Source organism: Ochlerotatus camptorhynchus, unplaced genomic scaffold (assembly GCF_037179485.1).
Source record: "Ochlerotatus camptorhynchus isolate MF236.1 unplaced genomic scaffold, CSIRO-AGI_Acam_v1.1 ptg000325l, whole genome shotgun sequence".
Taxonomy (NCBI): Eukaryota; Metazoa; Arthropoda; class Insecta; order Diptera; family Culicidae; genus Ochlerotatus; species Ochlerotatus camptorhynchus.
The window spans coordinates 306,717-330,612 of NW_027040813.1; the positions used below are offsets into that span (position 1 = coordinate 306,717).

The 23,896-nt window shown below is 40.2% G+C and overlaps 1 protein-coding gene across 1 annotated transcript in view; it reads right to left on the reverse strand.

Moving 5' to 3' along the window:
- m (miniature) overlaps positions 1-19,803 on the reverse strand; it is a 120,335-nt gene extending 100,532 nt beyond the window's left edge. Inside the window, exon 1 of the mRNA XM_065230008.1 lies at positions 19,692-19,803. The gene's annotated coding sequence lies outside the window, so the exon portion shown is untranslated. The remainder of the gene's footprint in view (positions 1-19,691) is intronic.
- Between the last annotated feature and the right edge of the window lie 4,093 nt (positions 19,804-23,896).

Genomic DNA, 23,896 nt, shown 5'->3' on the forward strand with positions numbered 1-23,896 from the left:
TTTAGGTAGCAGTAACACCTCCTTCAGCAACAAGCAAATAGATCCGCATGGCAAGAGAGCACGATGCGGACTGAATAAATCATTTTGTTTTCAGTCTCACTTTTACTGATTGAGCTATGTGAGGTCGGAAGGCTCCATTAAACATTAACAAGATTCGTGTGATGAAAGTATTCCAAAGATTTTTCTTCGAAAATTAGGGAACTTCCACCAAAAAAGACAATACTCATACTCATTGTAAACCTCACCCGTTAAGATTCGGCGACCGCATAATCCGGTTAAGTGTCAATATCATCAAAAACCCATTGTGGGCTTAGCCATCATTCCGTGGCCCGAACCATGTCAGTAGAGTCGTCAAAAACATGAAAAATTATACAGCCCATCCATACCACAGCCGTTCCGGCTGCGACTTCGACACGAACGCGGGCGGCAATCTGGTTGATTACACCTCGCTTGAACCAGTTCGCCTCCCTCTATAGAAGACCGTTCAAGCCATAGACAACAACCCAACCCACGATATGGGTATGGGATGGATGGAACGGGAAGAAGCGGAGGGACATAAAAACTCCACTTGCTTACTGACACAGATCGTCGGTCGGTCGGTCTGTCGGTCGATCGGGATCGTGCGTGTGCGTGCAGTAGTTCTACTACTAGAGATCACGGCATGACGACGCACACGCAACTCCATGGGGATGATGCGATTCTCCGTTCGATCTCTTTTCCCCTGGGGTAACCTGATCGGCCACCGTTGGAGGTATGTAGAAAGTCTCCTGATCGTGGGATGTGTGTGACAAGTGGATTTAATTAGCAACGACATCTGACTGGAGGAGACCCATCTCGGTCAGCAAGTGTGGGAATGGAACTTTTTCAGGAGAAGAATCCGCAGGTAGGTGGCACACAGTTAGGGAATGCCGCGGTATGAAAATTGTGATGAAGAGAGTCCGAAACGTAGACATTGAAAAAATGCTCCAAAAGATTGACAAGACTTGAAATGTAGCTAAACCTAAGCTAGAATCCCCCCTCCGCTGGCAGTCAGTGACATGGTAGATATAATCTCATTTTCGCTAAATTCCCAAATACCGCTCAGACCATCGCACTTAGCCAACCACGCACCAGTCACACACAACGCACCGGGAGAAGAGAGTGTCACGCCGCAAAAAGAAAAGTGCGACAAGTATGCGCAACTTTTACGGCGACGGCCAAGACTGGAGATGGGCAATCCGATCAGGAACTGCTCTAAAGAACTAGCTCTTCTAAGCGAACCGGTCTGCTCAAAACGAATAAAGCAAAAGGAATGAACTGATCTGAAGAACAAGAACCACATATAGGGTAAATGTCGGCTTCGATACCCATTGACTGTTTTCGGCAACTTAAATTTAAACGTAAATTTCACACTTTTCCTGAGTCTTTCAGCTTCAGTCTGATTACATGTTTACGACTGAGCAATTTTGGTATGCCAGATTTTTCTTTGAATGAAATATACGCACTCCAAAATGCGACTGATTTTGAGTTGCCTTCTGGTTAACACGCAGTTCAAATGGAAAGTTTGCCGAAGAAAAAGAGGCTACCAAAAACAGTCACACTCACCTGAGAAGTTTGTAGCATTGTAAAAACGCATCGCAAACGGCAGCAGATAAATGTAAACAAACAAACACGTCATATTTGTGCGTGACGCCTCGCGTGACGCTGAGAAAATCCCAATAGAAGCGCGGACGCTTCTTAGATTGATGATAATATGTATAGGAAAACTAGTACCATAAAGGTAACTCTAAGACCAGAAGGTTCCGAAGAAACGTGCTCATCTTTTTGGTTCAGCATCTTCGGTCCCAAGCTAATCGATTCACCCCTTGAAACATAGGAAAATCCACGAACCCCACATTTTGTCTGTCAAATTTTCATAGCGAATCAAAACAAACATAGTGTAGTACTAGAATCGACTGGAATAGGGTACGTTAATCGATTTGCTTGGGACCAATAGGCTAGTCAAGTAGTGAGCCAATTTAAAATCGATAGTTTCGGATTGATTGTTGCTAGTACGGTAATGACCAGTTGCTATATAAGGAATGAACTTGTAAAAGAGCCACACGGGAATGAAATTAAGTCGAAAGTGATAACTAACAAGTATTCCACAATTGTTTCCTATCATTATCGGTAGAGTGAGATTTTAGTTTAGTAAGGAAAAATCTGAGAACGCAAGAACTGTTCCAAAGAACTAGTTCTTTCCAATGCACTGAACAACTCGGAACCGTTCAGTGAAAAGAGCTATTTTGCCCATCCCTAGCCAAGAGCAAGACCAAGACGAGAGGGGTAGAGGCAGGTTGCTCTTTTTTTTTATATGCCTTTCTCGGACCGAACGCGCCCGCGTACATAAATCTGTCAAAACAGGTTCCTCTCCACTTTTGTGATGGCTCTCGTTGGACGGCTGCTACGCTGGCTGCTGCTGGTTTGACCTGATCCGATCCCCGTACGCAGCATATAGTTGATGTGTCGTCGTCGTCGTCGTCGTCATCGTCATCGTGGTCGCCGGATGTTGTGGGGTTTGGCCGTGGACATAAACTCGAATGAGTGATTGGAAAATCGAATGACGATGATGACGACGACGACGACGACGGCGACGATGAAGACGGAGACACGGAGAAAGACTGGTTCGGAGTCTGTGGGGGAAACGGGCGGAGAAGGGGAGGAAATTCCTGGAATTCTTTCGCCAGACTTGTCAAACTGTTTTTGCACACATTTCACTCGAGTCAATCTCTTTTCTGACAGGTTTTGCCAATCGAGATAAGGCAGCAGATGAATGATGGGCGATAGGAAAGTGCAACCAAAATCAAAGCGAGACTTGGTTAAACAACTTTGTGTAAGACGACTGTTTTAGGAAACATTCGATCGGGGCCAGCTGCTGCAGATTGGTTATGCTAATTTTCCTAAAATAACTTGCAGATAAATTATTAGGAAGCGAAACATTAGGACTGGATGAAGTTTGTCAAAATATGTTGAATCTGATATTTATCTTTGTTCTCGAAAAATCCAAGGGTAAATGTACTAAGACAGACAAACAGACATAACTCTCACAATCATATTCTTCGCACATTCCAACAGTTAATTCAAATAAGGGTTTAGTTGGGAATGTGCTCGTATTTGTCATGGTAGCACCACCGGTTGGAAACTAACGATTTAAAATTGGCTCACTACTCGATTAGCCTATTGGTCCCAAGTACATCTATAACCGTGCCCCATTCCAGTCAAAATTCTAGTACTACACTACGTTTGTTTTGATTCGCTATGAAATTTTGACAGATAAAATGAGGGGTTCGTGGATTTTCCCGAGGGGGACGACTCTATCTACGATGCAGAAAAGATTGTGTTTTGCTGTGGCTAGCTGCACGCACGCTGAGTAAATAGAAGGAAGATTTATGTCGATTTTGAAGATTTCTTGCAAAAAGATGAAGCACAAGCAGTAGATGCGAGAAATGAAATATGATTTTTCGAAGATTGATTCGCTTGTGTGAGATTTCTTGAGCATCTAGAACTGAGATTTAGATGTGTCGCCCCCCTCGGATTTTCCTATGTTTCGAGGGGTGCATCGATTAGCTTGGGACCGAAGAGAGTACCAGAGCTGAGCTAAAAAGTTGAGCACGTTTCTTCTGGACCTTCTGGACTTAGAGTTACATCTATGATAATAAGACGTCTTCAGGCTTTACAAATTGGCTATGAGCCCATTGATTTTCTTCAACTTCTAAAAACTTCGTAAAACATCAAGGTCTTCTAAGAAGTTCAGGGAACATCGTAGAAATTCTGGGAACTTCATAGATCTTCCGAAAAAATCGTAGAAACAAGGAACTTGGAGAAGTTCTGATAAGGGATCGTCCATTAATTATGTCACACTTTCAGGGGGAAGGGGGAGGGTTTGGAAACTGTGACGAGTCATACAAAAAAACTCAAGGTCGATACAAAAAATGTGACAAAGGGGGAGGGGGGTTGAAAATGGGCCAAATTTGCGTGACATAATTAATGGACCTTTCCTAACTGCGTAGAAGTAGAAAATTTATTTAAGTTTAACTGGCTGAAAAATGTATTTAAGGAAACTGGCCAGATGTTCAATGAAAAATGCTTTAATTTGCGTTGTGAAAAATCCTTCTTCTGATGTAAACAAACGGTTTGGTTAACGTTTCCTCTAGAACTCGCGTGGTGCCCTCTACGTTGGTGGTGCATTAAAAAGGCCTATCGGGAACCTCTATATAGTTTCCTGGACTTGGAATAGTTGTGGAAATTACGCACAAATTCAAGAAATTTCGTTCGTGGAACTTCGCGAGAAACTTAGAAGTGCAGCAAACTATGCAGAAGGAATTTTGAAAAAGTTCAGGGAATTAATTATAACTCAATAAACTTCTAAGATCTTGAGGGATCCTCGCTTCAGCTTAGGGAACTTCGTTGTCAGAGATCTTACTTCAAAAAAGCTCCATGAAATTTGTGGAGGCTATGGGATCTTCGTTAAATTTCAATGAGCTTTCCAGATATCCAAGAATATTTGTAGATGATAGGTGTCTTTCCAGAAGCGCCAAGATGTTCAGAGATCTTCGTAGAATTCGAGAGATGTAAATAATAGGGAATTTGGAATAAAGTGGAGGAAATTTTGTAAAACTGAAGGGAGTTTTGAAGTTGTTCAGGAAACGTTGCAAAAGTTACAGGATATCCTTCGAGACATCCTTCCTAGACAGCAGGAAATATTCACAAGATCTCCATATAGGCGAAGATATTAGCAAGGTTCTCTGGATATTTTTCCAAGACTTCAGGTTGATAAAGTTCTGAGGATCTCCAACTGTTTGAAAATTCAAATATTCTTACAAGGCTGTTGGTTGTTCAGGAAGTATTCAAAAGTGACTATCAAAATCCGATATCTTAAAAACCTGATGAAATTAATTGATAATCTGATTTTTCATAATTTTTGTCAAATGTCAAGATTTTTGGAAATTTTTAGCTATTAATTGTTTCTTATTTTTTTTATCTCGAAGAATTTTCCTCTCGAAAAATGCAGCAAGTCTAAGAATTTAAGTAAGTTTCCCAAGATCTTGAATTACGAATTTTTAAGTCCAGGAGATTTAAAGCTTGTCTAAGTTTATGCTATCAAAACCTTTTTTTAATCCGCAAATAGATTTTGAACTAAATTTTGTCGATTTTTTTTTGCAGGCATATTTATTTTGTGGATTTTTTATTAAACTTTTGATTAGGTTAAACATATTATAAGTATGACAATGTTTATTTTATTAATTTTGATAATTCATGTACTGGAATTTTTATGAAATGGTGGTCTAGGAAGGATCCTGCAATTTTATCTTAGTCTTTGAATTATGACAATTCTAGACTAACATTTGAAAGGGGCGGAAGAGCCAAAATGTAAACAAACCATATTTTGTCACATATAGAGAGAACAGTTCACAAACTACTCGATAAACACGAAAAAGTAGAAGAAAATATCATTTCAAATCCAATTCCAACTCTATTATGCATCTGGTTGTTACGCCTTGCACCAGAACTACGTTGAAATGCATCCGACTGATATTTCACGTGTAAACAACGAACAAAAAGAAGACCAAAAAAATCTTTGGGCGTAATTCCACTCTCACAAAATTTGCGAACGAAGAAGCAAGGCGCAACAACAAACAAAAAGTCCCGAGGGTGTATTTCCACGGCGTATCACCTGTGTTGACAGTTCAAAGGATGGAAGATCCGGGGGGGTAACAACATGTAAGAAATTATCAGGGCGTATGACGTTTTCTTCTCAATTTCACGTCAAAGAAAACTATTTTTTAGTTTTTAGTTATAAACTATATATTAACTATATGTCAAGCTTATAAAATCATCCAGAAAATGCAAATCCTGAATACTGAAACTTCAACCGATTCACAACTGGTGAAACTAGAGAGTCTATACTCCATACTACAAGGTTGGATACTAGATATTCGATTGAAATTAGCTTCGGCAGATTATTTTCGGTTAACGATCCGCAGTATTGAAGTTCTGATCATAATGTCAGTTATGATACTCTCCGAACCAACGAAATCCAAATTCATAGATAACTTCGTTCTAATATTGAGAGGTAGTTCATGCTGACGGTTAATATTGGCGTATGAACTAAGTCTTTGTGGAATATGCTGGGGTGCAAATCAAAAAAATAGTGTGACGAAATAGTGTCAGGTTTTGAACGCTTATAACTTGACCAATTATGGTTGGATTTCGTATCTTATTACACCACTTGATTAAGATTTGACGTAGGATTGGTTTGGTGTAAATATTATAGTTGTTTATCAATAAAAAAAATATATTGAAAATTGATCAAACATTTTTACCATAATCAGCCATTCAGTGCTCACTTGCTCTCGCGCTTGCTATGACTATCAGATAGCCGATAGCGAGGTTATAAAAGAGCGAAAGTCAGTTAAGCGAATCGCTCAAAGCAGATCGGGCCTTTAAAAATGTTCATCGAGATTTGACTTATAGTTTTACAGTATAGTTTTATAATAGGATAATGCAAAAATAGGCAAAAGCTTTACTAAACAGAAGGTTGATGTCTTGGAAAAAGTTGTTCAGATGGATAAACCGTATTGGATGGTGGCAAAAAGCAGGAACAATCGATCATTGCTTTTTCCACATCAGTGCGCTTTTAAGGCTCCTACAATAGAGGTCCCAATCGTTGTTATGAAATAAATATAATCAAATTTATTGTTTCACCATTAAAATAGATAATAGCAAGCCTCAAGGTCACATTATTGATCACAGAAAAAAAATACCCCCCAGATAAATTTTCTAGCTACGCCAATGGTGTTTTACAAAATTGAGTCCTGGTCCAAAATAAGACTAGTACAAGAGCAGGTTTATTTGAAAATTTCCATCTGTCAAATTTAAGTGAAAATTCATCAATTCACAGCCTTAACCGGGAGTCAGGGGGTAAGTCACTCTGCCACCATGTGTCTGTGCTTATTGTGTTTCCAGTGTGTTTTTGGGTGTCGGAAGGTGTTTCATCATGTTGACCGAGCTGTCAAAACTTCAACCGAAAAAATATATTTACTGGCAACCATATCCTCAATCAAAACAACATAACGCTATTAATGGCAGATCCTCCTGCGACTCCTTTGCTGTTGTTTGTGTGCAGATTAATCCATGAAACGAGCATTGGTCTTCTCACTTGAGGAGGAAGACGAAATGGGCGCCTAACCTGGCGCCTAATGATTTGCTCACTCTCAAGGGGGCCTTCAGCAGGCTGAAATGCACAACTGGCTTATGAACAGTATCCCGGAAATACCGAAAAATATTTATGGAAACGAAAGGAATAGGCTCTTTTCCGTCACGTCTTCATTGTCTTCTAATTTGTGAATACGGCAAGGTGGAAGCGAATTTCAGAAGCGACAAATATTTCTACCATTTAGATTCTCAAGGACTTTATTACGAAGGAAGTCACCAAGAAACGGATCAAGCTGCAGCTTTCAACAAATTCGATTTGATTGATAACAGCGTAGCACCCATTTTCAGATATCAACGAGCAAACCTTCCCCGGATTAATCAAGTTGATCGAGCCGAAGATCGTTCACTACAACAAGCTGACGAAGGACCACCAGATACTGCAGACAATGATCGATTTGGACATTCGAAACGATGAACCGCATCTACGAGATTCTGACCGATCTGTACATCGATAAGTTCAAGTTCAAAGGGGTCAATGTGAAGACGAAACTGCCACAGTTGACTGACCTGCTGGAGAATTATAAATATTACGAGTTGGTAAATTTCTACAGTGTCGGGAAAGCGGTTGATGATGAGTAAATGGACTGGTATTTTAAATAAATCTATATTTCGGGGATACATTCCGGTTGAAGTCAAGTCGATCGATAACCTTAATTTTGTCTGTGCCTTAATAGGCTAAATATTAATTCTTTTCTAAAAATAATACACCAAGTCCCCTGGTCATAGTAACTATCTTCCACGCTGATCTCGCCCACCGCCAAACACAATTCGGACATCTCCTTCTTTTCGAACCACATGCTAATACCTGAGAAAAGTTACCTTCGCTTCCTGCTGCTGCCGTTCTACGTCACGCAACTTCCAAGGAAGCAACAAATCCTTATGCTGAAACTGCGTCCTGTTGGTGGGAATTGGCAGCACCAATTCCCCGTCGCCATGTTCAATCGGAACCACCTTCTCCGGCTCTCCATCCCACGGTGATTTATTGTTGTGCTTATGCTGCCGTATATAGCTTGATTGTCTTTCTTAAATCAGTGCCCGTCCTCCTGGGCGAAGTACTCGACACATTTCCCAAATCGCTTGCCTACGAAGCCTACGATGATCTGAGGATTCAACCCCAGATATTTACCATTACCGCATCCAATGTTCAGGAGGATAGACCCGGGACTAAGCGATTCTAAGAACCCTGCAATTCGTGGCCACGGTGAGTGCCTCCAGTTCTAATTGGGCAGCGTTCTCTTTGATACGATCAGCTCTGTCATTCGCTTCTTGTTGATACGTATCACACAGAGAACTAAACTGGGAACGTCAAGGGGCGTCATTCAACTTTCTGAACGTAAACATACTCTTTATTCACGTTTCCTAATTGTTAGGCTGCCATTCAACCTTACCGTATCCATCTTTCTCGGCGTTATTCCATGAGTCCATCCGTATGATCCGTATCGACTTTCGCCGGACATTGCGAGCAGAGACCTTCGGGGCAAATCCACATTCAAGTGTTGTCCCGTGGTGTCCCGAAAATCCATTACTATATCACTTCCGAGGGTATCGAGATTTTCCGTACTCAGTCGTACCAATCTGGGATCGTATCGTTGTAACTGTAAACAACAACAACAATAACAAAACAACAAAATAACAATTGAATGTAAACATTATTTGCAGTGGTGCCAGAATTGATTAAAAAATTGCTTATCATACGTCGGAAGGGTGTTTGTGGGTGTTTGAAGTGTGTCGAAGTGTGTTTCTGTGGGTGTTAGCACAATGTGGCAGAGTGACTTACCCCCTGCCGGGAGTTAAAAGTGACATTTCAAATGTTCAAAAATCCCTGTGTTGTCGACCGACCAGATTTCGAGCAGAACTCATCCACGGTTGTCAAAATCTAACTTTCTGTCTGTCTGGGTTAATCGATAACTATACATCTGTCACTTATAGCTACCAGTTGAATTTAACCCGACAATTGCGACACAGCCTGAAAACGTCAAATTGACTTTGAAAATGACCAAATTAGGCATAACATTTGATAACGGCACAAAAGCATTTGTAAACAAACTTTCTAAGGCCCTTCACACGCGAACCAAAGTACGCCCACGCAAACCAATACCACTTTCGGTACTTTGGTACACGTGTAAAGGGCCTTAGAAAATTTGTTTACAAATGCTTTTGTGCCGTAACCAAATGTTATGCCTGAAATTACCCACACACAAAAAACGCCCTAAGTAGATTAAGGTGTAAGGGGGATTGGCACTTAAATTTGACAGATGGGAAGTTTGCAAATAAACCTGCTACTGTACCAGACTTATTTTTGGCATACCAGGAATCCATTTAGGCTCTGAACCATTTGGCGATTTTTTTTATTAACTGTTGATTAAAATTTGACAGATGAAAAGTTACCGATTAACCCTGCTATCCGAGCATGGTTATTTCTGACCGACAAGAAGTTAAATTTTCACAACCGTGGCTCGAAAACCGGTCGATCGACAGCACGGGGATTTTCGAACATAGAATATAACTTTCGAAATGTCAGGTTTACGCATGAGTTAAATTTAACTCAGCAAATGGTTCACATCCTTAGACAAACACCTTCTCTTAAATCGAATGATCACCAACATTATGATTTATTTCGAAGTGTCAAACTTAAGTGAAAATTCACCAAATATAACACAGCCTAAGAACCACCAAAACTACTCAGAATTGCTATAATAGCTGTAACAGTCTTGTAACAGGTCTTGAAACGAAAGAACATCAGTCCAGGAGACAGTAACCTAAGGACCGTGAGAAGCAACATTAATGTCAAATTCTGTCTGGCAGGCTCCTATTATTTCTGAAAATAGACTCCTGCTCGGACTCCAGCAACACACTATCGAATGTTTTCGGTGTCCAATTGGAGATGAAAAAGTGTTCTCACCGAATTTAAGAGAGCGATGCATTGGAAGGGAGAGGAAAATGAATGACAGGTAAAAATATAGTCAATACACGCTTTTTCAGGCATTCTTCGATGTAAACTTGGGATGTCATCGTCGAGGATGTGACAAATGGTTCCGTTTTCAGCCAACAACAGCAAATCACTTGCCAAATCATGGCCTTCTTCGTGAAATTGTCGGCAAACATGAACTTGAATCTTCCCGGCACATCCCCACGTCCAGTCGCGATGTAAAACTTTTGACCGGGATGCTGCAATCGAGTTTGACGTATGTTTCGTCATCGATCAAAGTGCAGCCCTTGTGTTTCGTCAAAAAAACGGTCGTGCACGCTATTTGGCACGACTTTGTACGACTTGTATCCTTCCCTGGCAAGGATGTTCCGCACCGCTTGAAAGTTGGCGTTGTACCTTCTGGCCACATTTCGGATCGAAATACCGGGGTTGGCTTTAACGCACCTCAACACCTTGCTGCGCAGTTGACGTTCCCTGGTTCCAGTTTTTTCGTAGGTCCGCTGATTCCTTTCCACACTCAGGATTGCCTTGTAGGTTTTGAGCACTCGACAAACTGTTGTTTTTGGCATCTTCAGCATTTTAGCCAGCTTGGAACCGAACCTCTCCGGATTTTCCAGGTGTTTGTGTACAATATTTTTTCTTCTTTCGAGTTCCATTTGAAGTTATTTCTGAACGCAATCGACTACTTTGATCAAACTTGCACCAGTTGTTCTCTATAGAAGTGTTAACAAACCACTGTCAAATATTTTCGATTCCCAACACTAGAGGCAGTGGCGCCTCGCGCGTAGCAATTTACTTTTAGTCAGCCTTTATTAAAAACATGTATAAATCGTGAACCATTAGAGATGAAAAATTACTTCCTTCAGCCTTGCAGTTGCCTGAAATGAGTGGTTCTACAATTTTGTTTAACATAGTGGATGTCTGGTTCAAATAATCAAGTAAGTATTATTAGGGTGGTTTCTGAGTTGTAAATATCAACTTTTTTGTTATTCGAGATAGAGCATCACAACTCTGGACAAAGTTGTAGAAGCTACTTTGCTGAAAGAGGTACTAACGATGATAAAACTGAACAATTTTTTTTTTAATATTGCAAACAGAATCAATCAAAATTACTACATTCAAAGTGTTTTTATTTTACTTCATACGCGAAGTTTGCGATTTTCAGAGTTGGTTGGAAATGCTAACATGAAGCTTTAGTGTGATAATTTATTAGCTAGAGAATGATCTTTAGAAGAGGGTAGGTGGATAGTTTCGTTAGAGCACACACTTGGATTTTTTTGCCGAGATGGGCACCACCGAGCAGCTCGGCATTTTATTTGGCTGGAAATTCAGCAAAAAATATGGTTGTTAGCTGAGATCTCGGCAAAATTCCCGTTTGTTAGCTGAATATCGGCAAGTTTTTCACTGAGATCCAGCAAAATAAAATGCCGAGCTGCTCGGTGGTGCCCATCTCGGCGAAAAAATCTAAGTGTGTACGGCAGTATGAACATTGAATAGAAGTTGAAAATGCACAGCTTTTGCCTGTAGATTTGAAGACATACTTCCAATCTCCGCGTACATCGTACGGGTTAGGCAAAAGGTGTGCGTTTGACTTTGTACTGTCGCAATAAAGGGCCCTTCGCTCACTTTCAACTTCTATTCAATTTTCATACTGCCGTACTCTAACGGAACTAACCACCTACTCTCTTCTAAAAATCATTCTCTAGCTAATAAATTATCACACTGAAGCTTCATATTAGCATTTCCAACCAACTCCCAAATTTTCTAGTTCTTCAAGATCTTTAAACTTCCCCTTTCTGAATATTTTGGATCTGCTCTAAATATGTATGAACTTCAATGATATTCTCTAGATCTGAGAAGTTTTTAAAAGTTGCCGCAATTTTCCTGCAGAAAATGGAAATGCCCAGTAGTTCATTGATCTATCCTGAAACTCCCTCAATTTTTCAAATGTGTTTGATCTCTAAACATCCCTGAAGATTCCTAAATTTTCAAGAAGTTCTTCTGTTCTTCTGTTATGTAATTCTTCAAGTTGTTATCTAGCGTTGCAACAATTGTCCTAATATTCATAGAACTTCTCTGTAGACCACACATATTTGCATTAATTTTCAGAACAACCCTGAAATTCACAGATTATTTCATAATTCTTCGGATCTTCTTGAAAGTTCATGAAATTAATTAATGGACCTGCTGTGAAGATCTCTGATATTCTTTGAAATACTTCGAACGTCCCTGAAAATAATTAAACTGCTTAAAAATCTTTAAGCATCTCTAAAGTTCTCTGATCTTTCCTTAAGATGCCGGAACTTTGCTCAAGTTTTCGGGAATTCCCTGAATTTCTTGGAACGTATGTTAATTTTCTGTAATTTACCTGAAGTTAATTGAACTGCCCCGACTTTCCCGAAGCCATCCTGAAGTTCCTGCAATTTTCCTGAACTTCTTGGTACTGCTCGGAAATAAATGGCACTCTCTCAAAAATCTGTAATCATCTCTGTGAAGGTCTCTGAACTTTTGTGAAATTCCCAAAATATGTCTAAAATTTTCTCTAATGTTCAGGAGTTCTCTGGACTTCCCTTAAATTCCTGGAACTTCTCAAAGTTTCTCAGCATCTGACGCTGACGTTTCAAATTCATCGAAACTTACATTCACAGACCTTTAAACTTGTACGAAAGTCTGGATGGCCCTGAAGTTATTGTTACAGCGTTAAGATCTCTTAGCTCCTATAGCGGCGCCGGTGGTGTAGTGGCAAGCGTGATTGCCTCTCACTCCAAAAGGCCTGGGTTCAATCCCAGTTGGCGCCGGCGAGATCTGAGGCATAAAATCTCTGATCACGACTTCCTTCGGAAGGGAAGTAAAACCGTTGGTCCCCGGTCTATGAGTTGATGGGTCGATAGGTAGGGTCCAGGTGTGGGAGCTGCCTTCCTGGTGTCGGTAGCATTGGTACTCAGTACGAAAAACAAGATCGACGAAAAACAAATAAAGGAAAAAAATCTCTCAGCTCCCCTAATAATATCTAGGCCTATCTTCACTGAGGTTAAATTTTTCGCAATTTTCCTCAAGTTCTCTGAACCATTCTGAAGCTTTCTTGACTTTCCTGACGCTTTCTGGATATCCCTACAGCACAGACAAACAGACATAACACTCGCAAGTATAGCATTTAACGGTCAATTTAAAAGTATCGTAGTTGGTAGTACCGCCACCTGTGGCGCGAATAGCCAATTCCCTTGCGTTTGACGTTTACACACTACCGCCATCTGTTCAGCGTACTACCCACCACAGTGTACTCAACAGATGGCGGTCATGTTTTAGCGACGATGTTTTACAGTGAGAAATATTCAATGTGTTATGTCTGTCTGAAGTTCTAAAACCATCTTAAAAGTTCCTGCAGTTTCCCTGAAGCTGATGGAACCGCCTCGAAGTGCCCGAAAATTTACAAAAGTTTCCTTACCATCCCACAGTTGTTCATGAAACTTCTTCGAAATCGGTGTTTCCTTTCATTCGTCAGAACTTCTTCAAAGTTCCTATGTTTATTGTTGACCGCCCTGCAGTTCTCTTATCTTTCCTGGAGTTCTCGCTACTCTTCTGTGTTTTACGATAAAAGGTCGAAGGACTTTTGGTCGAATGAACAAAAGGCCGAATTGAACTTAAAGGGACGAAAGGTCGATGGGACAAAAGGTCGATGGGACAAAAGGTCGATGGGACAAAAGGTCGATGGGACAAAAGGTCGATGGGACAAAAGGTCGATGGGACAAAAGGTCGATGGGACAAAAGGTCGATGGGACAAAAGGTCCTAATGAACAAATGGTCGAAATGGACAACAGGTCGAATGTAAAAGGGTCGAAATCGATAAAATGGACAAATTGTTGGATGACAAAATGCACACATAGATTTTTTTTGCCGAGGTTGGCAGCGCCGAGTAGCTCGGCATTTTATTTTGCTGGATCTCTTTGAAAAACTTGCCGAGATTCAGCTAACAAACAGAAATTTTACCGAGATCTTAGTACAAATAATGATCGATGGTGCCAATCTCGGCAGCAAAATCTAAGTGGGTGGCTGGCTAACTTTTAAATCTTTTTCGTACTTTAAATTATGAGCATGTCTTTGGAAAATTAAGATAACACACAGTTACTGTGCGTGTCACTGCAATTTAAGAGATAAATAACTGCCTTTCCTTAGAATACATTCCTTCTTTAAATTATTGAAAGTTCTTTGGGTGTATTTTCATTACGTTCTTTTAAACACTAAACAAAAATTGTCTAAACAATATATTGTCCATTTCGACCTTTTGTCCATTCGACCTTTTGTCCATTCGAACTTGTGTCCATTCAACCTTTTGTTCCTCTAAGTTCAATCCGACGTTTTGTCCATTTGACCTTTTATCTCGTCGCCCTTTTGTCTCTCTAAGTTCAATTCGTCCTTTTATCGATTCGATCTTTCATCGCTCTAAGTTCAATTCGACCTTTTTTCCATTAGATCTTTTGTCCCTTCGACCTTTGGTCCATTCGACTTTTTGTCTATCGACCTTTTGTCTATCGACCTTTTGTCTATCGACCTTTTGTCTATCGACCTTTTGTCTATCGACCTTTTGTCTATCGACCTCTTCTATACTTCGCGACGTTTTCTGCAGTAGGGTTAAATACCCCATTTCCGGCCTATTAAGCACAACCCACACTTAATCTTTCTTAATCTAGCGCAGTTTAGCACCAAACGGAATGTTATAATTACTGATAGCTTCCAAATTTATTTACCTTTCCGTATGTACCGTAAAATTTGATAAAGAAAAACCAATCGTTGAGACATTGTCAAAAGTCTAACACTGCTTCTTGACACCAAACTCGGCCTACTGATTCTAAACTCGGCCTAACGCATTGAAACGCCTTTGAAACGCCAATGAGTTCACTTCGGCCTATCGGATGAAGATAAAAATTGATTCGGTCGGAGCGCTTCTTTTGTTTTTGGGAATAATGGTTGCAACCCTTCATATAACGCGTTCTCATTGACTTCGTTCCGGAGCTTATTAACTAAAGTATCGTACCAAACGCATAATTGACTTGTAAACTCTGAAATCATGGATTTATTTGAAGTTTTCTGTTCGATAGGCCCAAAATGGGCGATTAGGCCGAAGTAGTTCTCTACCCTACCGAGTTTTTTTACTATCTGTGAAGAATTCCACATTTTTCTCGCACTGCAAACATGCCGATGTTCTCCAGGCTGTCATTAACTGTCGAGACTTCTTGAAGGTTCTCGTTATTTACTTGAATTTAATGGAGCTGCTCTAAAGTACTCAAAATTCATCTGAGCTCTTGGAACTTCCCTGAAGATCCCACGATTTACCTGACAATCATGAACCTGCCCTGAATGATCATTATTAGGTAACTTCCCTTAAGATCGTTAAACTCAACTGAAGTTTTGGCAGCGGAACCTTCTGAAGTTCCTGCCCAAGTAGCAGTTTTGGTTTTATGAGGGTTCTGTAGACCACGATTTAGACTTGTAGGTTTTCAAACCTCGATAAAACTTGCAATGTTACTTGGGTGCAATTTTCCTGAATTTAATAGAACTGCTTTAAAGCTCCTGAATCTTCCCTGGAGCTCTCGAAACTTTACTGAAATAATTGGATCTACCCTGAAGCTACCGAAACCTACCCTAAAGATCTTAGACCATCCATGGTGGTATTCTGAACGTTCTTGACGTTTTTGGAACATGGAATTATCATATCATCCTGAAGGTTCTAGCAATTTTGCTCATGTTAATAGAACTAACGGAAAGTTTCAATATTTTCCTAAAGTTCTCGAAACTTCATTTAAGTTCTCGCTATTTAGGACTCTTAATTGAACGATCAGAGAACTTCAGGAAAGTTTCGAGATCTTCAGTTCAGCTCTATGAGCTTCAGGAAATTGTCTTGAACTCAGATGAGGATCAGATACGTTCACGATAGTTCCATTAAATTCAGGAAATATCCTTCAAGAACCTTCAGAAAACTTCAGGTAAGTTCAAAGATTTTTATGAGAACTTCGAGAACTTGAGGGAAGTTCCAAAAACTTCTGAAAATTTCTAAGAACTTCAAAATGATTGCAGGAACCTTACAGATGTTTCAAAGTTTCCTGAAAACTGTGAGTCCCGTGAATGGCAGAAAAATTGCGAAACTTGATGTTAATTCCATGAACATAGAAAAACTGTGGCAATCATCAAGAAGTTTTGAGAATTTCATGAAAGGTATGAAAACTTCTTGATAGTTCCAAGAACTTCAAGAACGTCCAGAACTAAGTTTTAAGATCTTTAATGTTAGGTTCCTACAGTTTCTGAGCAGTTCCATAGATTTCACACACTTTACAGAAGTTGCCAAAGCTTCAATTGAGTTTAAATATCTAAATGGAAGTTCTGAGAACTTCAAAGCACTTCCATTCAATTCAGCAAAACTGCTGGATCTTTCAAGAAGTATCAAAAATTAAAGAAACTTTAGAGAAAAAATCGAAAACTCCACAGAAGCTCTACTAAATTCACGGAAGTGCAGAAAATTTTGAGAAGTTTATAAAAAGAGAGAGAAGGATTAGTAATTTCCATTTAATTCCACTACCTTATTTGCTTAGTCTTGACAGATACACGTATTTCGTCTACAATGTGCAGACTTCTTCAGTGTCTTGTACTTATACTCGACTTAAGAAAGTTATTAGATCTTTAGGTGGACAGTTCAAACATGCTCAGAAGAATAATGAGAAGTTCAGAGAAGTTCTATGAAGTTCAGGGCGGTGCACAAAATTTTAAGGAACTTTAAAGAAGTTCAGAGGAATGAAAGGAAATACAGATATACCTCGATATAACGTAGCTGTCACTTTTGACCGTCATCGGCGATATCTGCTTGATTAGTACCTTTTGCTTGATTGAATGATCATTTGCGAGAAATCGGCGATGGAAGTCATAAGTGACAGTTACGTTATATCGAGGTGTACCAGTACCGAGGGAAGTTTTGGGAACTTTGCATCGGAAACTTCAAGGCAGTTCCATCAGCACCAAGTAAACTGGAGCAACTTTTAAGAAGTTCTGAGAACTTCAGAAAAGTGCCGAAAACTTGAGGAAAACTGTGGATATTTTAAATAAATTCCAAGAACCTCAGGTAAGCTAGGCTCAGCGATTTTCAGAGATGTTCAGAAATCTTAAGGGCAGTCTCAATAACTTTAGAAATATCCAAGATATTTTGGGGAAGTATACCCAAGTAACCAAAAGTTCCGCATTCAACGATTAAAATCCCTTCCAAGTTCCATAAAGTTCAAATAAAGCTCTGACAGAACTTTCAAATTCCCTAAAGTTCGAATAAAGTTCTGACAGAACTTTCGAGTTCCATAAAGTTCAAATGAAATTCCGACAGAACTTACAAGTTCCTTAAAGTTCGAATAAAGTTCTGACAGAACTTTCAAGTTCCATAAAGGTTAAATAAAGATCCGACAGAACTTTCAAGTTCCATAAAGTTCAAATAAAGTTCTGACAGAACTTTCAAGCCACATGAAGCAATCCGCACAAGTCTTTATTAGTAACAAAATTTAATGTACGTGAATATGAAATGATCAGTGGCCCGAATAAATCATAATTCTTATATTTATGCAGTGCATCAAAATTCTATCCAAACATAAACAAAAATCAAATTTAATGTGACCTGCCTTTAGAAATAACTTTCATAAAAGTGCGAACTAAATATAGAATTGGTGTAGAGGACAAAAACTTTTTTTTTAATTTATTTTCTAAAAGTTCCGTTCAAGTTCCGCCAGATGCTGCTTAGAATGCTCTTCAATTTTGGTACCGGAGCTTTCAAGTTCTTATAACGGCTTAAAATGAGGCTGCTTAGAATTCCATAGACCACCTTCAACCAAGCTGCTTAAGCCACGAATAGCCTTTTATCAGAACTTTTGGTTACTTGGGTAAAGATCTGTAATGGATAGTTTCGATGAATTCAGGCCTTTCCATGAATTTCAGGAAAATTTCGAAAAACAATAAAATGTTTTGAGAGTTTTAGGGCAGTCCAGAGAACTTCTTATAAGTTTTGATAAGGTTGAGCGACCGAGATCCCGATGTTTGTTGATTTCTGATTATGGCTTACTCAGCCTTGGGTAATCTAAACGTTCAGTTTTGCATTGCCTGACGATTCGGACGATTTGAGGGGCCACAATAAACGGCTGAAACGTCGGGCAATGCCAAACTGGCAAACATTTTTAAAACTTTACGGACGTTCAGAGAAATTCATTCGGATGTTCAAAGGTTTTTAAGACAGTGTCAATAATTTCAGAGCATTTCCAAAAACTTCGGGGTAGTAATGGGAATATCAGAGAACCTCAATTAACTTCAAGTAAATTGCAGGAATTTTACAGAAGGTCCATGATACTCAGGAAATTTCCTAAAACTTCAGAAAAGCTCCAAGCTTCAGGGTAATTGTTGGAACGTTAGAAAAGTTCCCATAACTTCTTATAAATATAGGGAGCATCATAATGGAGGAACAAAGTCCAGAGAAGTTCAAGGAAGCTTCTAGATTTGAAGGAAAGCTTCATGACCTGCAAAGAAGATTTTGAAGCTTTTGGAAAATGGCAGAATATATCAAATAACTCCAAAGCATTTCAATTAGCTTCAGAAAATTGCGAGAACTGACAAATTCGGAGAAGTCTTGAGAACTTAATTGAAGTTCAGAAATCGTTAGGGCAGTTCCAAGCACCTAAAACTTCAGCGATGTCTAGAGTTTTGGAGAAGTGTAAAGATCTTGAAGAAGTAGCTTTTTTGGGTTTACAGTCTTCCAAAAAAATGCTGATTACAGTTTTATCATCGCTTTGAAACGTTAGCAGTTGAATCCCTTTTACTTCATCACAAATTTAGGAAAAATTTTATTACTCAAAGATTGCTAACAGAAACATGTTTGCTTTTCCCTGCCGAATGTGGCAAATCAGTTGTCCAATGCAGTTTGATCATTCAATCTCAAGTGACCGAGCAATTGCATCAACCCGCTCCGAATTGAACCAAAATTGGTGGGTCTACTTATTTCAGGCCAAATCAAAAAAATTAGAGATTTTTTTCGAAACCTTCGGAAGAACTTCAGAGCAGATCCATAAACTTCAAGAAAATTGTGCAGCTTTTAAGAAGTTCTACGAACTTCCAGTGAACTTCAAGGAAGTCCAGAGCATGTAAGAAAATCCTTAGTTTTTCGATGAAGTCTAGCGAATTTCACAAATGTTTACAGATTTTTAGGGTAACGTCAAGAACTTTAGCACAGTTCCGAGAACTACGTCTCAGATATTTTTATGATGATCTGAATGCAGACAAGTTTTACTCATATCTCAGTGTCGGTTTGAGGGAACTAAATTGCATGTACATGCAGATATAAATTCCAATCTTAGATGGGAACGCCTGGCTTTAAGGTGGGTGGGGTGCGCACATCTCAGAAATCAAAGAGTAACCAGCTTTGAATTTACCTTGATAGTACTGCTATAGATTCGAACTATGCATTTCAAGTTTTCTAAAATTCTAAAATCCCCATCACAAGAAAAAAAAAACTCACCTGCACGGAAGATCCAACCGAATTCCACTTGCTTTTCGGGTCAGCCCACGTAGCTAAACTCAAATGAGCCACCTGCCACCGATTGCACCGATCGGTGCAGCACTATCTTCTCTTTGCGCAAAAATTCCTTCCACTTTCTTACGACGCTTCGACGACGACGACGACGACCACTTCAACAGTATCAGTAACAACAGGGCAACACCATACAGACAGGGGCGAGCTTCAGGCAGGAGAAGCCCGGAGAAATTCCTTCCCGCCGACCACTGCTGGTCGTTGTCGGCAGCAGCCTCAGCAACAACAACGCCCCGCAAGCAGGCAAGCGACGAACCCCTTCTGAGTCAGCTCAATTCAATTCACTCCCGTTCCGAGCCGTATCCAATGTCTTCGACCAACAGAAGGGAACGAAAAAAAAAATCAACAAAAACACCAGAATAACAACCGAAAACACTCACTCTTCCGGATGGTTCGTCGGCGGAATACTTGGGAACCCGCTGAACGATGATTTATTGAATCCAATTATCCTTTATTTTATTTTGTAGCCTGTGTGGTGTTGTTGTTCTTTTTCTTCTCTCGCCGTGTGCCTGTTCTCCGTTCACTCACTTGGTTACACGTTGGACAAAAAAAAACTAGGCGAACTTACGGTTTCTCACACAATTTATCCGCTGCAATTCTTGGTTCTCAACCTAGGAGTCGCAAGCAAAAAGAATGTAACTCGTCGCCAACTTTTACGACTTGAACTTGAACTTGTCACACTAGATGTCGCTGGCACCCGAAAAAAAAACAGTGACTGCTGATCAACTTTCCACTCTCGCTCGGACCGTGTCGGAGAGATGATCGATCGATGGACACTCGTACGCACCCTGTAGGTCCCTTAACCTACACGCACACTCACACGTACGCACGGCACAAATTGGAGCACTTGTTTTTTTTTTTGTTCCTTCTCGAGACGAACACCGTCGATGCAATATGTAGGTGCACTACACGGGAAGCACGTGTTTCTCCGGAAAGACGTTACTGCGGAATAATCCGTCCTGATAGCGCTGAAACCGTCGCAGGCCCCGACCCGAGATCCGCGCTGTTGCTGCGATGTGTGGCAATTTCCCTCCCGTTGAGGTTACTCTCCGTCTCTCACCAATCGCTCCCTCTCTCGCTCTGGATAAAACGAAACCAGCATAACTTTCTTTACCAAAAAGAAAAAGAAAAAAACCCAAGAATGGATACATCTCTCCTTGAACTTGCACTTGCGGTGGAGAGCCGAACTGCTGCCGGTCCGGAGCGCCGATGATCGCTGAATCTCGCGAGCAATAGGTTGGATGGAGAGATGATGAGAGCCAGACTGCTGGCGATCGCGATGATGATGATGATCGTCATCGTCATCTCGAGAAAGTTTGGCTGGTAAGAGGAAAGAGAACGGCAAGACCTTGAAAGAAATGCTCGATCATGGCACGATCGCTAGGGTGGTTCACTATTCGATAATGATTAAGAACTCACAAATGTAGATCGCAAATTATTGCAAGCTTGAACTTGAGGAAAGTTCCGCGAACTCCGCGAAGATGTTTTCCAAAATGCATACCATAACTACAACTTCATTTCTACCGATTATACTGGACTTGTCCCATTGACAAATCATAACCAACTTGGCGCTGTATGAAGGGCTAAAAACGGAGACCCGTAAGCAGAAACGCCTACACGAAACCCATTGGGAACAGAAGGAGAATCTCCTTCCAGCAAACAAGATCATATAATTCGCCCTTTATTCACGAAGTTCCCTATACATTTACAAAGCTACTTTAACGTCTAGAAAAACTTCTCACCTTTCCAAAATTCTATGATATTTTGATTTTTATGTCCTCAATTCAACCAAGATCTCAGAAGATCCATAAGCTTCTCCAAACTTCCGGATAGAACTGTTCTACGATTTTTTTTCTAATTATCTAGGCGAAACAAAACTTCCAAAAGTACTAGAATCTTCAACGAACTGCTACCATAGAGGTAACTCTAAGACCACTGGGTCCCGAAGAAAATCATTATTATTTTTGGCTCACTCAGTACCAGAACAACGGTCCCAAGCAGTCCCACGTTATTTCACTCACCCCTGCATGTTCTGCATGAATCCACACACCCCTGATGTTATCTGTCAAACTTTCATAGCGAATCAAAACAAACATAGTGTAGTAATAGAATTTCAACTAGAATAGGGTACGTTAATCGTTTGCTTGGGACCAATAGGCTACTAAAGTGGTGAGCCAATTTAAAATCGTTAGTTTCGTATTGATTGTTGCTGCTACGAAGTTCCCTAAACTACACAGTGGGCCAGAAGACGAAAAGACCAACAGTTTTAAACGAAACATTTCTGAGGCTTGGTGTCTTCTAAGAAGTTTCTTATTAAAACATAAACCATCTAATGGCATAAGCAGATAGTTCGAAACTCATCCGCATAAAGGGTGTCCCACATCAAATTGCATCACGGAAAAAACGCGGTAGAAAATTACCCATTGGGTATTTTCTCTTGAAAATTTGGGTGAAAGTAGTTTAGAGTGCATTGCTTACACTGTATTTTTATCGCTGTCAGTTTCGAAAGTCATGCGAAAAAGCAACGTCACGAATTGATTTTACGCAAGCACCTGGAAAATCCTCAACTCTCTCATCGGGACATTGGAAAACAACTCGGAATCGTGCAGTCAACGGTGAGTCGTGTGATTAAACTTTACTACGAAACTCTGAGCATCGAACGGAAGGAGAAATGCAGTCAGAATGGATGTTCTATTAGTGATCAGGATCACAAGCGTGTCGTGAAAGCGTTTAAGCGGAATCCCAATGCCTCGGTGTGGCCAAAAAGTTGAATCTTGCCAAGTCTTTCGTTCAGAGAGCCAAGGACCGGTGCAGAAGGCTCCAAATCGTGACGAACGGTAAAATACAGTGCGCAAGTCACGGACACGGAAACTGTAGACCCAGATGATGACGAAGCCTCATTGTATCATCATTAATGATGAGACTTACGTTCTGTTCTTCACCGCCCTGCACAAGTTTGATGTTCCGGAGGAAGTAAGGAAGCAGAAACTTTCAAAGTTTGCCAAGAAATACATGATTTGGCAAGCGGTCTGCCCATGTGACAAACGGAGTGCGCCGTTTGTGACTACCGGGACTGTAAACGGGAGATCTACCTCAAGGACCCAAGTAACCAAAAGTTCTGATAAAAGGCTAATAAAGGTGGTCAATAGAATTCTAAGCAGCCTCATTTTTAAGTAGTTATAGAAACTTGAAAGTTCCGGTATCATAATTGAAGAGCATTCTAAGCAGCTTCTGGGGGAACTTGAACGGAACTTTTAGAAAATAAATAAAAAAAGGTTTTTGTCCTCTACACCAATTCTATATTTTTGTTTTCGCACATTTATGAAAATTATTTCTAAAGGCAGGTATTAATGTGTATTGATTTATTTTATTTATTTATTTAATTAAATCTTCAACATAATGTTGTGCAGATATTGTCTAGGCTAGGTGTCGAATTCCATGGCTGTAAGTAGACTTACTAATGTTAAAATCATATACATCAAACGTTTCATTAAACACACGACAGCACAAAGTCCACGGTTCGTTGAATCCATAGTTGGTTCGTTGAATCCATAGTTGGTCCATAGGTTGCCACAGAAGCGTGTAACTACGTAGAACTCTTTGAGGAGCATTGATGTAGATTTGGCTCACAAGAGAGTTGCAATCCACGTCACCGTTAAGCAATCCAAACACGAAGAGTCGCTGAAGTAGTTTCCTCCTTGCTGCCAACGTGTCCAGGTCAATCCGCCTGCACCGTTCTTCGTAAGGCGGCAAATTTACCGAATCGTTCCAGGGCAGAACACGTAAAGCGTATCTTACGAAGTTTCACTGAATGGCTTCGATTCTGTTAGCTTGAATAGCGTAAAAGGGTGCCCACACAACAACAGCATACTCTAGAAGACTGCGGACGAGAACACAGTATTGTGATTTCAGCGCGTAGATGGAATGCGTTTGTGTTTCGTTTCAAGAAACCTAATTTGGCGAATGCTTTAGCAGTTATCATGGAGATGTGCTCATTGAATCTGACTTTAGAGTCGATGATAACACCCAAATCCTTAACTGAAGAAACGAAGAGCAAACTACTGAGTCCTATCCTATAGTCATGTCGTAAGAGCTCGCGTGAACGGCTAAAAGATATTGCGTAGCATTTTGTG